Here is an 18,252-nt window from a genome sequence, read left to right as displayed (position 1 = left end):
AAAAAAATATTTTAATGATAATAATACTGGCCATAACTCTATGGCCACTAAAAATTTTTTACAAACAAATTTTTTTTGTATTTATTAGTGGCAATAAAAATAATTGCCATTATAATATATATAGTAATAAAAGTAAATATATAATTGACGCAAAAACATAACTTAAATTAAAGAATTAGTGGCCATTGTATTATTGCCACTAAAAATTTGTCACTAAAACATGGTTTGTTTGTAGTGTTATACCTCTTCTCTATACCCATCATCATCACACTTCTTTCACTCTCTCTCTTTCTCTCTCACATTTCACCATTACCCAACACACCACCTTCACCGTTGTCACCCACTTAAATTTCTACAACAATAAAAAATATTCTCTGCAATTTCACTATTGTTGCTGTCGGACCATTCCAAGGTAAGTCGTCGGCGGCTCTTCCTTAGCTAGATCTGAAATCTACAACGTCGATGGAGGCATATCTCATCAATTTAGTCAATTTCCAATACTTTCAAGAATATATCACAACTTAATAATCCTAGAATAGAATATTCACTAAAACAGAAAATTATATCTGTGTTCTACTAACTAATTAATCAACTTAACTCTGCAAATCAAAATTAACTAACAGAAATTAGAGGCAGTAGACGTAGTTACCGAAATGTTGAGCTCGCCAAAAATAAGAGAAACAGGGTTGCTCTATTTTGATTTCGTGTTTAAAAGTGAGTGAGACACAGAGGTAGAGGTTGGGATATGGAGAGAAGAAAAGGAGAAGAAGAAAAGGGAAGGGAGAGGAGCTGCGATGGTGTTGAGTGGTTGCCTGCGACGAACAAAGAAGGAGGGAGAGAGATGGCTTAGGTGGTGCTGGGTTTGTGCGAAGAAGAAGAAAAAGGGTGGTGGTCGTCGAGAATGGAGCTCGACGGAGATGGTGGTGATGATGATGATGGAGAGTCGGCGGAGAAGGGAGAGAGAGAGAGAGAGAGAGAGAGAGAGAGAGAGACGATGATGATGATGATGATGACGACGAGGAATAGGGATAGGAGAGGGTATAATTGAAAAAATATTAATTATTAAAAATTAGCAGTAAGAGTAAAATTAATACAAATAAAAAAATTGAGGGACAAAATTGAAACAAATTAAAATTTATAGATATTTTTAAAACTTTTAGTAAACATTAGGGACAAAAAGTACACTTTACCCTATAAAAAAATATGTTCTAAACATCCTAGCTCCAGAAGATAAAGGAGAACTAGAGGTCCCTATTCTTTCAACAACACCACACATAGTTTCCTTGTAAAATTTTTAAATAACGGGTAACAACTCCGCACTAACTCACTTCTTTGATAGAGGTATCCTATGCTGCATTTGTTTACTGGCATGGGACACTGAGACAGGGACATAGAGACACAAAATCATGTTTGGCAGATGACATATAAACAAAGACATTGTATCTAGAGAAACTAAATTAATGTATTTTGTATCCATCCTGACAAGAAGGACACGGAGACACTAGCAAGAGACAATTTATTTTTCATTTTTTTCAATTATTCTTGTTAATTTTTTATAATTATATTTTTTATTATTATATTTTGAGTAAAAGACAAATAGGTCCCTGGCCTTTTTAAACACGGACATTTTCGTCCCTCAGGATTGAAAAATACATTTAAATCCCTCACCTTATAAAACGTGTGACAATTATACCCCTCTATCGAGTTGGGGCTCAAAACGGCAACAGAGAATGCTGACCTGGAGGGGTGGAGATTGAGCTATCCTTTTTTCTTGATGATGTGGATGGGGAACAAATTGTTAATGGACAAATTGGTCCTTGTGCCTCAAAACAACACTGTTAGCATCTCCCACCTTATTTCACTCTTCGTAATCCCATAACACCCAGAAACTACTCCAGTTATTACAGAAAACCCTACCAGAAGATAAACAGCTTCTTTCTCCCTCCAAAAAAAACATCTTCCTTCAGTTAAAAGTGGTGGTGTGCTTAGTGGATGTCATGGTTGGCGAGGGGAATGGCAAGCTTTGTCTGGCAAGAAGCTGTCATCTTCTACAGAGGTAAGGGTAATAGTCGAGGATACGTGCGTTGTTGTTTAAATGTTTGTGACAATATAATGCATGGGGTTGGTTTTAGGGATGATTGCATGTTTTATTTCAGGTAAAAGAATGAGAAAAAGTTATGTGGAGTTTACTGATTTCAAAATTTGAGGCACTTGATCTAGGGTTTAATGTCTGATATATGTTGTTGTGGGTAATGTAGATAGATGATATGTATGTGATACCTATTTTTCATCACGAAGGCCATTTTGGTAGAGGACTGATGCAACTCGGGGTTGCGTCGGTAAAGAATTTCTCGGTAAAGTTGCGTTGCAAGTATAGCTCTACCAACAACAATCCTCGAGTATCAAATTTAGAAAGGGATTTGGTTGTCACAAGTTCAACCCCAATAGAAATAACCGAAGTATTCAAACCTCGGGTCGTCTTACAAGGAATGGGCAAACATGTGCTTCAATATTGGTTAGAAATCCGGGGTTGTGAGTCATGAGCAAGAATTTAAACTAGGAATCTTAACAAGCAAGTAATCTTAAATTGCAAGAAACTAATTCAAATAACTAAGCAAGATATGAGCAATTCCAAACTAGCAAAGTAACATCCAATATAATTATATTATAAACCAAACAAGCAACTATAACTAAGACAAGTAATCAAGAATTTGGATTTCCAAATATAAATGATAAAAGTAACTCTTGGCTAGGCATGGGAATTGGGGTCACCATCCTTGTCTAATAACCATATCTTGATAATTATAACGAACCAAACTCATTAAGTCTACTTCTATACTTGAAGTACGTCAAATGGTTTGGTCAACATCAACCCATAAGTTCTAACCTCACTACTAATTGACTTAGTAATAGCTTAGTGTCAATGGTTATCAAATTGACCACTAAGGGTTCTCAAATCATCAAATCCATTAAACCCAATGACTCAAGTTTACCCAATCTCCTTAGCCTAGGCTAAGAGTAAAGAGAACTACTCCATAATCAAAGTAAACAATTCATCGAACACATGGTGAGCATTATCAAAGAACATGTTCAAATTGCAATTAAATTGAAATTAACAAGTACCCACTAACAATTATCAACATGCAATCACACAAACAACACAATTAATCATAGAGATCATCAATGTAACATCAACAAGTCAAGATTCACAACACTCATGAAATGGGTATAAAATGACAATTGACAAGAATTCATAAAACTAACACAAGATCTAAGCAAAATTGTATTAAGGAATTCAAATTGAACAATTAAAACTAGTAATTAACAAGATCCAACTCAGAATTTAACAAGGGAAGATCAAATTAAAACTAGATCTAGAGAGGAACAAGGGTTTCTCTCTCTAGAAGAACAAAGAAAAAAAACTAGCTAAAAATTGTGTCTAGTGTAAAATGAATGATCCCCCCTTTTCCCCTAGCATCCTTGGGTATTTTCCATGCAGAAACAGCTTGAATTTGGGCCTGATGAGCCTCAGAAATTGCCAGGCACAATTTCCTTTAATGAGGTCACGTGCAGCTTTCCGCGCGTGCGCGCTGATTGCTTTTGAGATCCACGCGTGCGCACCAAGTGCGCGTGCACGTCGACGGGAATCCTCTGATCCGCGCGGATGCGTCCATCCTTGCGTGCCACTTCTAGCTATCCTCATCCACGCGTGCACGTGGAGTGCGCGTGCGCGCCGATGCTGAGTTTTCCAAAATCCAAATCTTTATGTTCCTTCCTCTTGCACATGCTTTCTTTCTCTCTTCTAGGCCATTCCTACCCTATAATTCCTGAAATCACTCAACAAATACATCACGGCATCGAATGGCAATAAAAGAGGATTAAAATATGGCAATTTTAAGGCAAAAGAAGCATGTTTTTCATTATGGAGCAATATTAGGAAAGGAACACAAAACCATGCATTTCTTGTGAATAAGTGTGAGAAATATTGACAAAAACCCCCAAATTCTACACAATATAAACCACAAAATTGGAGTTTATCAAGGACCCAGTGGAACTCTTGAGTATATTGGTGGAAATGTTGAAAATTTTCCAAAGATGGACTTGGACTTCGTGAATTTTGGGGATTTGGTGACATTGTTCAAGGGTCTGGGCTATGCATCATACAGGGAAGTTTATTGGTATGACCCAACAAGCAGTGACATTGAGTCTGGACTGCACATTCTGAGAGGAAATGCAGGAATCAATGAGATGCGAGAGAACAAACTGAGGAATTCAACCACGGATGAGTTTTACATTTACTTCGACCACCCCGTCGATGAGTCACAAATAGTAGAAGAAGATGCTGTTGTAGAAACGGGGCAGAAGAATTTGATGATCACATTGATGTTAATAGCATCATGAGGGAGCTTCAGTCATCACTATCCACAGAAGATGATGGGTATGATAGTAGGGAGGATGAACTGTATAAACCTCCTCCGGTTGTCTCTGAAACTATTTCTGATGATGATTATTCTAGCTGTGATGAGAAAAATGATGGTATAAAGAGAAAAAAAAATCTGAAAGGAAAGGAGAAGGTTCTGCCAAAGAATAAGGTCAATGCCAAGGAAGGGACAGGGACAGAGTCAAGTAGAAGTAAAAAAAGAGCTGGACCAAAGAGTGTAAGTAGGAGTGATGGCAAAGGAACTATGCCAACTACAAAGTTCAAAGGAACTGTGCCTACTGTAAAGCCCAAAAGGACCAGGCCTGCTGCCAAGTCCAAAGGGTGTGGGCCTAATGTAAAGCCCCAAAGAACTAGGCCTACTATACAAGTTGAAGAAGCCGTGCTTACTGTGCAGCCCAATGTTAGGCCTCCAATCAGCCTTTATATGAATGAGGAGAATTCAGATGATGATGACCCTATTTATGAGTATGAATCAGAGGATCTTCACACACCAGTGCCTTCAGAAGATGAGGGAGACAAACATGAATTTCCAATTTTTAATGATGAGTATGGATTTGGGGAGGGTAGATTTGAGATTAGAACCAAGTTTGCAACCATTGATGGGTTCAAAGAAGTGGTAAGAGATATGTTCATTTCTGAAGGGAGAGAACTTATCTGGATAAAAAATGATAAAGAAAGAGTGAGGGTTGGCTACAAGGGTAAAGACTGTCCATGGCTGGCACATCTATCATACAACAAGACACTGTTATGTTTCCAGGAAAGACTTTCAATCCAGAGCATACATGTGCTAGAGATTTGAATAGTAATACTGCTAATTAATACTGGATCAGTAAGAAAGTGGAGAAGAGAATGGCAAGTCAACCTTATATGACAACTGATGAGCGGATAATTTATACGCTTTTTGGCATTGTTTTTAGGATGTTTTTAGTATATTTTAGTTAGTTTTTATTAGTTTTTATTCAAAAATCATATTTCTAGACTTTACTATGAGTTTGTGTATTTTTCTATGATTTCAAGTATTTTTTGACTGAAATTGAGGGACCTGAGCAAAAATCTGATTCAGAAGTTGAAAAAGGACTGCAGATGCTGTTGGATTCTGATCTCCCTGCACTTGAAGTGGATTTTTTAGAGCTACAGAAGCCCAATTGGCGAGCTCTCAATTGCATTGGAAAGTAGACATCCTGGGCTTTCCAGCAATATATAATAGTCCATACTTTTCCTGAGATTTGATGGCCCAAACCGGCGTTCCAAGTCAGCATAAAAGCTGGAGTTAAAAGCCCAAACTGGCACAAAAGCTGGCGTTTTACTCCAAGAAAAGTCTCTACATGTGAAAGCTTCAATGCTCAGCCCAAGCACACACCAAGTGGGCCCGGAAGTGGATTCTGCATCATTTACTCATTTCTGTAAACCCTAGGCTACTAGTTTTCTATAAATAGGACCTTTTGCTATTGTATTTGGACACCTCATGACACTTTACACGTTTCATATTGAATGGAATTAATGCAATTACTACCGTTTTCCATTCAATCACGCTTGTTTCTATTCTAAGATATTCACTCGCACTTCAACTTGATGAATGTGATGATTCGTGACACTCATCACCATTCTCAACCTATGAACGCGTGCCTGACAACCACCTCCGTTCTACCTTAGACTGAGTGATTATCTCTTACCCTCCTGATTCAGATCAGAGTCTTCGTGGTATTGGTTAGAATTATTGGTGGCCATTCCTGAGATCCGAAAAGTTTAAACCTTGTCTGTGGTATTCCGAGTAGGATCTGGGAAGGGATGACTGTGACGAGCTTCAAACTCACGAGTGCTGAGCGTAGTGACAGACGCAAAAGGATCAATGGATCCTATTCCAACATGAGTGAGAACCGACAGATGATTAGGCATGCGGTGACAGCGCATTTGGACCATTTTCACTGAGAGGACCGATGGTAGCCATTGACAATGGTGATCCACCAACATACAGCTTGCCATGGAAGGAGCCTTGCATACATGAAGAAGACAGTAGGAAAGCAGAGATTCAGAAGATAGAGCATCTCCAAAACCTCAACATGTTCTCCATTACTGCAAAACAAGTATTTATCTTATGTTCTTTTACTTTTTGCAATTAAATCTGAGAATAATTGATATCCCGACTAAGAGTTACAAGATAACCATAGCTTGCTTCAAGCCGACAATCTCCGTGGGATCGACCCTTACTCACATAAGGTATTACTTGGACGACCCAGTGCACTTGCTGGTTAGTTGTGCAGAGTTACAAAAGTGTGATTGTGATTTCATGCACCAACAACTAATGAGGCAATCAACTTCCTTAGAGAAGAGTTTAACTTGGTGGTACATCAGATGATGGCTTACAGGGCAGTGAAAGAGGCCAAAGAGAGGATAATGGGAAACGAAAAGGAACAATATGGCAAGCTCAGGGAATATGGCATGGAGATAATTAAGAGTAATCCTGGGTCAACAGCAAGAGTTGATGTGAAACCTATCCCTCAATTCCTCTCTGTCTTTGACAAAATATATATCTACTTCGAGGGCTGTAAGCAAGGCTAGCTTTAAGACTGGATGTAGACCTTTCATCCATCTAGATGGAGCTTTTCTTAAGACATACCATAGAGGCCAACTACTTTTAGCAGTGGCACAGGATGCGAATAACCAATTCCATGTATTGGTGTACGGTGCTACAAGATCTGAGACTAAGGAATCATGGAAATGGTTCGTCACACTGCTTCAGGAAGATCTGGGTGATGCCAGTCAATTTGGTTGGAACTTTATGTCTGACCAGCAAAAGGTCAGACTTCTACTCTGTTTATTTTTGGGTAAATTAAGGTAGCATATTAAATTACTCTGGACTATCTTTACTACATTTATGTGTTTTCAATCTTATGTGTTTGCAGGGTCTGCTACCAACCTTAAAGGAGGTAATGCTGAAAGCACATCATCGCAATTATGTCATGCACATGTGGAGGAATTTCATAAATCAGTTCAAAGATATGCACATTAGAAACATAGTATGGGAGTGTGCTAAGTGCACAACAGAACCAGAGTTCAAGGAGACCATGGAGAAGCTGAAGGGGGTGAATAAGGCAACATGGAAGTATCTGATGAAATTTGAACCAGCCACTTAGGATAAAGCTTTTTTTAGCCATGGACCCAAAGTGGATAATCTAACTAATAACATTTACGAAGTAATTAACACAAAAGTGGTTAAGTACATAGTTAAGCCAATGTTGACTATGTGTAAAGAAATTAGGTGCTATCTAATGAGGAGAATGACCAAGCACATTAGGCTGTTAGAGAACCATAGTGGAAAGGTTACACTAGTCCAAGAAAAAAAGTTATAGAGGAAGATAAAACCCAGCAACAGGTGGATTGCTGAGTGGGTGGGAGATAACGAAAGAAAAAGATTTGAAGTTAGTAGAAAGAAGACCAAAGTGGATGTGGATATGATCAAACACACATGTTCATGCAACATATGGCAATTGACTGGTACATGGTTTAATTTGAAAGATTTTCTTTTCATCTGTTCTGGTATAATGCTAGGTAATATGTGAATTGTTTTGGATTCAGGCATGCCATGCATTCATGCTGTTGCTGCAATCAGAAAGAGGTATGACCAGCCAGATGATTATGTGCATCCTTGGCTATGTATGGAATCCATTTATAAGACATATGCACATTGCATAAAACCAGTTCCTAGTGAGGAATTCTAGACTTCCACTGACCAGCTCAGGCTTGCTCCACCACCCATCAAGCGACCCATTGGGAGGCCAAAGGTATACAACCGCAACAAGGACCTTGCTGAGGCTCATATTCAGGGGGACAAGTTGAAGAGAATCTTTCAAGTTACGTGTAGCAAGTGCAACGAGAAATGTCATAACTATAAGACCTGTAAAGGAGCACCAAGCAACCCAAACTGAAAACCAAAAAGAAAAAAAAAAGCTAAGAAGACTATTGAAAATTTGCTGACACTAGTGTTGTGCAAGAATAGTCTGCTGTAAGACCACCCTAAACAATACACTCATATTGTCAATCACTTTATTCTTGTCCCTGAATTTGAATCTCTGAATATGTCGGTTGCTTTTGCAGAATGATGTCTTTAGCCAGAATGCTGCTGGACTACCAACCAACACAACAATGCAGGCAGCAGCATCAGGGACTACACTAGTTACTGCACCACTCAATACTCAAGTAGCTGCAGCAACAATACCATCTGCTCCAGTCTAAACTCCATTTAAGCCTCCATCCCAGCTGCCAAGAATGGGGCAACCCAAACTCCGAACTACTGCCTCTAAATTCAGACCCAAGCAAACAATTATCAGTCCCCAATAAGTACAAATCCACCATCAAATGTACCACCAAATCCACCCCCAAATATACCACAAACTCAAAGCACTAGCACCAGTGGGGCACTATCAAAGGAGACATTGAAAGTAGCTAGCAGTGGGACCACAAGAATTTTCAAGTTCGTCCCAACTCCTGGATGCAACAATCAGAATAAATGAACATAACTGCATGAAATTATGTTTTTTGTCCTAGTTATTAGTATGAATTGAACAATGTTGTCTAGTTATCATAGTTTGGCAAACTTATTTACATGCCAACCAGACGTTTTGTTATTTTGTGGCAAACTTATGATGTTAAGTAATGTTTGGGATTAAGCCAGATACATTGTTGTTTCTATTTTGGTTATACTCTGTGCAGAATTACTACCTTATATAATAGGTGACTTGCAGTATTTTTTAGTTGTTCAAACTTCATAGAAAATTGGATTTAGTCCAAAATAAACTTCCCATTAAATAGCCAACAATGACAATTTTCATTACAACATCACCATGTACATCAAATCATCTTCAGCCCTTTAAGAAACATACAGCAACAATAACAACAACTACACTAATCAAAGTAATATGCCACAAACTCATGTTTTTTTTCTTTTCAATACATAACAGTTTTCTCTCCAAATCTTCCATTTTTTTTCCAATTCCCAACTTCGAAGGTGTTGATCTTCAACGTCTATTCCCTCAGCATCATCCACAGCACCCAATGCTTGAGACTCCATGGCCCTAATTTTTTTCAGGTGTTCATCAAGTCAGACAAAGTACCAGCAGTATCATTCTTTAACCTGGAGTAAATTTTCAGAGAATCACCTAATCAGACACATTACAGTCTCATCCAACTATTGAAAAAAATAGTAACTTACTTTGAAGAATGGACACCCTAGAAACATTCTATTAGGATTAGTTGCTGCTCTTGACTTGTAAAGAATGACATATACACCGCAGAAGCACTTTGGCGCAATCCCATCTCGATCACATCCTCCTGGAATAGCACATGAAGATCCCCCTCCAGGTCTTGTGCATGAAGAACCCCCTTCATTCGTCATGGACGATTGCACCATCAGCGGCCATGGGTTCAACCATGCATTTCGATCAAATAGGGCTCAGTCATGGTAATGGCGTCGTTTTGAGGCACAAGGACCAATTTGTCCATTAACAATTTGTTCTCCATCCACATCATCAAGCAAAACGGACAGCTCAGTCTCCACCCTTCCAGGTCAGCAATCTCCGTTGCCATTTTCAGCCCAACTCGACGGAGGGGTATAATTGTCACGCGTTTTATAAGGTGAGGGATTTAAATGTATTTTTCAATCCTGAGGGACAAAAATGTCCACGTTAAAAAGGTTAAGGACTTATTTGTCTTTTACTCTTATATTTTTTTCCAAATTTTTCTAATAAAAAAATAAGAATAAATTAGACTTTCATAACTTTTTCTAATTTATCACAAAATAAAATATAAGAACACTAATTTTTGTATCTTTGTCCTTTATGTCTTGTTCTCATTGTCTTATCTTTTTCTGTTCTCAGAACCAAATGTAGCCTTAAGAACACTAAACTTCATTTTAGTTTTTGTCCCACATAAATTCAAGTTTTGTAAAATTTATTACGAATTTTTAAAGCTGTTGTATTGTTGTTAAAACCAAATTAAAAAAAAAAAACTAATGAGGCAATTCTTATTAAAAAATTCACACTAAATTCCAAAATTATCAAAATCCTCTCAAAATTTATACTATTATATTAGACACATTCACCTTTCATCACCATTTGGTCCTATGTAATTTTGATCCCGATAAAATCATTTATAAATTTTAGAAGTTAGCTATCCACTTATCATATTTTGCAAAAAATCAGTTTTAACAATCATATTTTTAAAATTTGTCATAGTTTACATAGTTAATTAATGAAAGGTTTAATTATTCTGTTGATTCCTATTATTTTGTGAAATTTTTAATTAGATCTCTATACTTTTTTTTTAATTGAGTCCCTACACTAATTTTTTTTTAATTAAGTCCTTTTTAGTAGTAATTCACTTAATTTTATAAGGACCTAACTAAAAAAAAAGAATTAGTATAAAGACCTAAATAAAAGAAAAAAAAAAGTGTAAAAATCCAATTAAAAAAAATTAATGTAAAAATTCAATTAAAAAAAATATAAAAACTTAATTAAAAATTTTGCAAAATTATAGAAACGTAATTAAACCTTAATGAAACACTCCACAATTTTCCGCTCTAATACTAAACATTTCCCATCTTCACCTCAATTTATCCCATGTGATCTTGATTATTGGAGAATCAGTTATATATATTTAAAAGAAGATGCTATTCGATTTTGATAAGAGTTAAGAAAATCTTATTAATAGCCGAATTCAAAACCTACATAATCAACTAACCAATAACTTAAAACCTATCAAACTTGAACCAAATACTATAAACACGTCCAATATTTATTAGAATAAAATTCCATCCTCTTCCCAACACTGTGAAATTAATGGTGCAGCTTTGAACATGGCTGTCCTGTTTTTGGAATTTAGTGGAATCAACTCTGGCAGCCCAATTTACAAAAATTATCATTAATTCTACCCTTGGTAAAACATGTAAAATACAAATCCAATGGACCACCCACACCAACAGAAAAGTAATATCCAGCGTAATAAACAAGCCATCATACCAAAACGAGTTACTTACTGTACAAAACACAAGATCATTCATAAAGCAAATATTAAAACAAAGCTGAGTTTTTTTTTTTTATAATTTAAAAGCACTCATATAGAGAATTTTGTAATAACCCAAGTTTTTGAAAAATTAAATGATGAGTTATTTACAATTTATTATAATTATTAAAAATTTTATTTTAAAAAAATTATTTTAGTAAAGATAATTAAATAGAGTTTTATGATAATTAAAATTTAAATTAATTAGAATCTTTATTATAATTAAACATTTCACGTAATTTCAGTAATTAAAAAATAAGAAAGAATGGTATAATTTTTAATTTAAGTAACTTTTATTATGAATAATTTATGATTTAATTCAAGTTTTTTAATTTTATTGGAGTTGAACTAATTAATATTCTTGTGTGATTTTTACAAATGATTATTTTATATAATTTGAAATTAAAATTCTAATGATAGAAAAATAATAGAAATTTATATGATTTAATTTAAAAAATTGATGTTTGAATTTAAACTATACTTTATAAAATATAATTAACCTATTCATTTTATAATTTAAATTAAAAATAATTATTTAAATTTAGTAATATATTGATAAATAATATTCTTAACTATTTTTAACGGAATACATTTGATTTTAAAATTATTCTACCTTTTAATTTTATCAAAATATTTATTCATATCTATTTTTATTCTTTTATAAAATCCCTAATTTTTAACCTTAAATTTTTAAATTAAATTAATAACCCTAATTTCCAAATTAGAACCTAACCCTAACCTCCCTTGACAAACTCAGCCGCACCCCACCCCCTTTTTGGCTAAACGCACACACTTTTCAGTTTTCCCCTTTCTCAAACACAACACAGCAACAGTAGGAAAGAAACAAAGAAAAGAGAACTAAAGAGAGAAGGAACGGAGCTGCGATCAGAAAAGAGCCACGCTGCTGGCGCCGTCCAGCTCGCCGCCCCCCATCGCGTCTTGCCTGCACCGTCATTCACGCTCATTGCCGTCCAGCCGTTGGTGCGAGCTCGTTGCCGTCGAGGAGAAGTTGCCGTCGATTCTGATTCTCGTTGCGCTCTGCTGCCACGAGGTCGCCGTCGTCGCTGCTTCGAAGTGGGCCGTAGTCATCGCCGTCATAGTCGCCGTCGAGCATGAAGGGTGGAGGAGAGAGAGCTCGCGTCCGAGACTGGAGAGGAGATGCGGTGTGCGCTGCTGCCTCCACCGCGACCGGTCCGCCGCCGCCACTGCTAGGGTTCGTCGCCACCACTTCTGCCACTGCCAACGAGCACGAAGAGAGAGATAGGATTTCGCAGAGAAGAGAGACGCGACAGGGAAGACAGGGGCTTGTATAGCTGCTGTCGTTGCTGGAGACAGAGGTTCCCGTCGAGCTGCACGCTGCCGTTGCCATCGGAAACCGCTGCTGAAGCCAAGATGCCATGGTGGTTGCTACTGGAGCTGCCCAGAACCACTGTGGTTGCTGCCTAGGGGACAGAACGGGTGCCGCAATCTGACAGAGTGCTGCTGCCGTCGATCGGAGATGCCAAATTGTTGCTGCTACTATCTTGAGATGATATGGCTGCTATTAGAGTTGTGCAGCATTCCCAATTTCTATGGATTTCGACACTCGGAGGTAGGGAATTTATTTTTAAAAAACATTTTTAATTTGGAATGCCTACAAAGTTAATTGGATAATTGCAAATACTTAATAATGGTTAAGAATTGATTAATTGATGTGAATTGCTTGAAATGTGTTTGAGAATAGTTAGTTGTGATTATTGTGAATTATGATTAGAATTGAATACTGTTGTGATTATTCCGAATTATGAATTAGAATTAGATACGGTTGTGAATACTTTAAATTATAAGTGAAATTAGATGCGGTTGTGAATTGTGTTTTGAATTATTGATTTTCGCGATGAATTGGCTGAGATTCTGATCTTGAATGAATTATTTTGAATTGTTTAATATTGAATTGGAAATTTAATATATTGGAATGGCTGTGAAATGGATTTGCAAAGGGTTGGAATTGGTTAAAATTGGCTGTGAATGGTGATTTATTTGATATTACTTATTAAATTGAAATATGATGAGTTAATTATTGAAAATCTGACGTTTTGATAATTGATGAATTGAGTTTAGATTATGGTTGTGATTGTGACTGGTTTTTGTTGTCGTGAGTGATTAATTGATGAGAATGATTTTAGTTTGAGGCTGTGATTGATATTCGTTCTCTGGTTGTTTTGGAATTGCAGAGAATCTTGATTTTTTCTGATTATGCTTAATTGGTTATTATCGACTGATTTGCTTGATGGTGCTGTGATGGTTGTTATTGTTGATTTATGGTTAACTAGAATTGATTTTGAGGACGGTTAAAGGATTGAAGGTTGACTGAACTATTTTCTTGAAATCTGATCTTTAGAACAAAATAGTAACTTTGCTAATAACTAAATAACTTTAAAATAACTAGAGATATGAAAGGTTGGTTTTTGGAATATTAGTTATGAATTCTTGAATTTGGACTGATTTACTTTTAAAGAATGGTTTATGGAAATTCTGGTTTTAATTGATGATAGGATATTAGTCGTTAAACTGGATTATGATTAGATGGCTATTGAGAATTGCTATTTTGATAATTGTTGAGAAAATGACTGGTGAATTATTGAGGAAGAGGGAACCCGTAAGGGTGGTTAAGTCCGAGTTTTAGGGAAGGTGCTACTGAAATTTTATAAAATTCGAGGTCTTGTTTGAAATGTTATTTTATAAAAACTTGGATTTGGGAAACTATGCTATTTGATTTTGAATTTATTGAAAAGAATAGATTTTGTGTTGAGTTTTATTTATTCTATTTTGAGTTCAATTTATTAAGGAAAGAATTATACTATTTTAAGTTCGATTTATATAGAAAAGAATTATGATTTGGTGGTTGAGGTTTTTGGGAAAGAATGTCTAAGAAAGTTAAGGAAAGTTTAAAGAATGGAAAGAGGTTTTGGTTTTAATTAATGGTTTTAAATACAGGAAAAACCTATAAATTGATAATCATTGATCTCGGGGATAACTCATGAACTGAGGATCGTTGTTTGTTGTGTATTGATCTCGGGAATAACCCATGAACTGAGGATCGTGTTTGTTGTGTATTGATCTTGGAGAAACCCATGAGCTGAGGATCTCTATTTTGTTGTATGTTGATCTCGGGGAAACCCATGAACTGAGGATCACTATTTGCCCTTGTGCGTATATTATGGGGTCGAGTTTTGCACTGACTACCGGTAGTCACAAAGGAGTGGTATTCTTACCACCGACACGTATGCACTAAAGACACAAAGGGAAAACATATCTGGGACTTGTTCCTAGGTAATGTCGGGCTGCAGGGTGTAAACCGACACGTGAACTCATAGTCTGTTTAGGACAAACATGCATCATATTGTTTGTGCATGTGCATTTGGTTGTGTTTGCTTGTATTATTTCTCTGTGGATGTGCTGTTTGTCTTATTGTGACTTGTTTGTGTGTTGGTTTGGATCTCTTACTTGTGCTATTAGTTCACGGATGTATTGAGGTGAAATGTTGTGGTTGAGAAATGATTATGTGGTTGAGAGATGGTTAATGACTACTTTTGTGATTGAAATCTGTTTTGAATTTAGAAAGTTAAAGAAAAGTTAAATATTTCCATTTTATTTCATTACTTTTACGGCATTCCCATTTCCTACTGAGAATGTGTAGTTTGTTATCACCCCAAAAATTTTCCACCCTTTTAGTGACACAGGTTCGAAGACTCAATTTGAAGTTGCAGGCGATTATTAGACTTATTTATGAGTTAAGTTTATGAGTTGAGTTGCTTTCATAAGATTTTATTTTATACAAAGGGATAGGAGTTGTATCTGAGTTTCATTTGAATTCTTTTTTATAATACTTATTATTATTAATAATTACGTGATTATTATTATTTGATGATGTTTAATATATGATTTTAAAAAGTAAAAAACAAAACTTTCTGACATTTTCTTAAAAACTGAAACGCAATATCAAATTAAAAGCTCAATATTAAATAGTTAATAAAGACAATAGGTTAGTAACGTCTTACTTTTGATACGATCATGACGTATTGGAAGTTAGATCGTTACAAATCTAACATGTAAAAAATACCTGCTGACTCAGCGGTGTAACATGAATAACAACCTGCACCATTAAAAAATACATGCTGACTCAGCGGTGTAACATGAATAACAACGTGCACCATTGCATTTTATCAATAAAGTTGAGATGGTTAGATAGATGCCTATAAGAGTATAATCATTCAAAAATTCCAAAAAAATGACATGGTTGTCTAGAATTGCTTACTCGAGTCTTGCTCAAGTTGGACTCGAGGTCCACTTCATAATCTCTTTAGATCATGTTAATTTTTGAAAAAATCCTAATCATATTATTATTAAAAAAATGCTATTTTTATATCATTTTTAACCACTAATTTCAATCATTGAATCAAAATATAGTAAAATAATGCATACGAATATAGATATGGAGACATTCAGTAAATACACACGCACGATCCAAAACAAAACCCACCTAGTTTTTTTTATTGTGCCACTGCTTTCCTTGTCTTCGATTACGCCACTGCTCCTGAACCTACCCAGTTTTTTCATCGCGTCATTGCTCTCCTCTTCTTCGATTGCGCCACTACTCTTGAACCCACCCAGTTTTTTCATCGCGCCACTACTCTCCCCTTCTTCGAGCGCGCCATTGCTCCTCACTCTTCACTTTCTTCTCTTCTCTGCGCAACGCTTCACTCTCCTCTTCTCTAACTATTTGATTTATGTCCTTAGTGGGATCAAACTCTTCCATTGCTATTCCATTATTTTTCTGAAATTCAAGCTGAAAGTGGGAGATTAGGAGTGAGTTCTTTGATAATGTTTTTGTTGCTTTGCTGATTTTGTGCTTATATCATATGTTCTCTGTTGTCGCTATTCTTCAATGACCTAATTCTTATGTTTGAAGTAATTCATACCTCTCCACCTTGCATCCTTTTTAATGATCTATTGTTTCGGCTTTGTTTTACTCATTTTGGTTTTTATTTCTATAGCTCACTACAAGAAAAACGTTGAATACCATCAGAAATATCGTCAGATTGAGCGGTGCCCATTACCGTCAGATTTAGCATTGGTTTTTGTGTTGGATACAGCCTATATTTGGTTCCCTAAATTGCTTACCGTCGAAATTAATTTTCCGACTATAAATCCGACGATGAGAAGTGGCGCAAAATATTTTTTTTTTGGCGCCAAGAGTATCGGCGGATCTACTGTTGGATTTCGCCAACGGTAACTCACTTTAATGAAACATTGTGTTTAAACAATTTTCCATCGGAAGGTTCTACTGGTAAATTCGATGGTAATATTGGGATTAATTTCAAATGCGAACTCTCTCTCTCTCTCTCTCTCTCTCTCTCTCTCTCTCTCTCTCTCTCTCTCTCTCTCTCTCTCTCTCTCTCTATATATATATATATATATATATATATATATATATATATATATGTGAGTTTAGGATTTTTTGGAATTATTGATTAAATTATTGTAATGAAGTTCGTGATTAGGATTTGGTATAGTGTTTTTAGGGTCTTTATTTTTTTTGTGAGTTTAGGATTTTGTTAGGTATTTTACTAAATTATTGATTAAATTAGGGTAATCAAGTTTGTGATTAGGATTTCTTATGTTAATTTAATGTAAATAGAAATTAAATCAAGATAGGTTAAATAGAGTGAGATTAAGAGTGGTCGACATTGTTGGAAGACTTTGTGTAGTTTGTTAAATTAATTAATTTCACATTGTGAGTTTAATAAGCTCTCTTATTTTTTTAGGATGGTATTATTTTCCTGAGATTAATTGGATTTTACTTCTTCTGTATTCTATGCATCTGTGTTTTAGGTAGATTTTCTATCTCTAACTATAATCAATTATTTAAGTTTTATGTTGAACTTATTTTTTCTAGGATAGTATTTTAGGACCGAAGTGGGAGAATGTCACGTATAGGCACTGATGAGCGGATATTTTATACGCTTTTTGGGGTTAATTTCATATAGCTTTTAGTGTGTTTTAGTTAGTTTTTAGTCTATTTTCAGTAGCTTTTAGGCAAAATTCATATTTCTGGACTTTACTATGAGTTTGTGTGTTTTTCTGTGATTTCAGGTATTTTTTGGCTGAAATCGAGGGAGCTGAGCAAAAATCTGATTCAGGCTGAAAAAGGACTGCTGATGCTGTTGGATTCTGACCTCCCTGCACTCAAAGTGGATTTTCTGGAGCTACAGAACTCCAAATGGCGCGCTTCCAATTGCGTTGGAAAGTAGACATCCAGGACTTTCCAGAAATATATAATAGTCCATACTTTGCTCAAGGATAGACGACGTAAACTGGCGTTCAACGCCAGTTCCATGCTGCTGTCTGGCGTCCAGCGCCAGAAACAAGTTAGGAGTTGGAGTTCAACGCCAAAATTGGATCCAAAGCTGGCGTTGAACGCCCAAAACAGCCCAATGCACGTGATTAGCTTAAGTCTTAGCCCCAGCACACACCAAGTGGGCCCCAGAAGTGGATTTCTGCACCATCCATCTCAGTTTACTCATTTTCTGTAAACCTAGTTTACTAGTCTAGTATTTAAACAACTTTTAGAAACTTGTTTTGTACCTCATGACAATTTTAGATCTGAACTTTGTACCTTTTGACGGCATGAGTCTCTAAACTCCATTGTTTGGGGTGAGGAGCTCTGCTGTGTCTCGATGAATTAATGCAAGTATTTCTGTTTTTCATTCAAA

At 36.0% G+C, this 18,252-nt stretch overlaps 1 long non-coding RNA gene across 2 annotated transcripts; it reads left to right on the top strand.

Annotated features, from left to right (window-relative positions):
* The first annotated feature begins 12,266 nt into the window (after positions 1 to 12,266).
* Positions 12,267 to 18,252, top strand: LOC148581018 (uncharacterized). Of its 2 annotated transcripts, none has more exons than XR_015907355.1 (2): positions 12,267 to 13,088; positions 17,633 to 18,252. It is a non-coding gene; the product is annotated as an uncharacterized LOC148581018 (long non-coding RNA). The 2 variants fall into 2 exon arrangements; XR_015907356.1 differs by lacking the exon at positions 17,633 to 18,252 and adding an exon at positions 15,212 to 15,399.

This window comes from Arachis ipaensis, chromosome B10 (genome assembly GCF_059453495.1).
Source record: "Arachis ipaensis isolate K30076 ecotype BB chromosome B10, ASM5945349v1, whole genome shotgun sequence".
NCBI lineage: Eukaryota > Viridiplantae > Streptophyta > Magnoliopsida > Fabales > Fabaceae > Arachis > Arachis ipaensis.
Note: the sequence above shows the minus strand (reverse complement) of the source record. Positions and strands in the feature narration are given on the sequence as shown.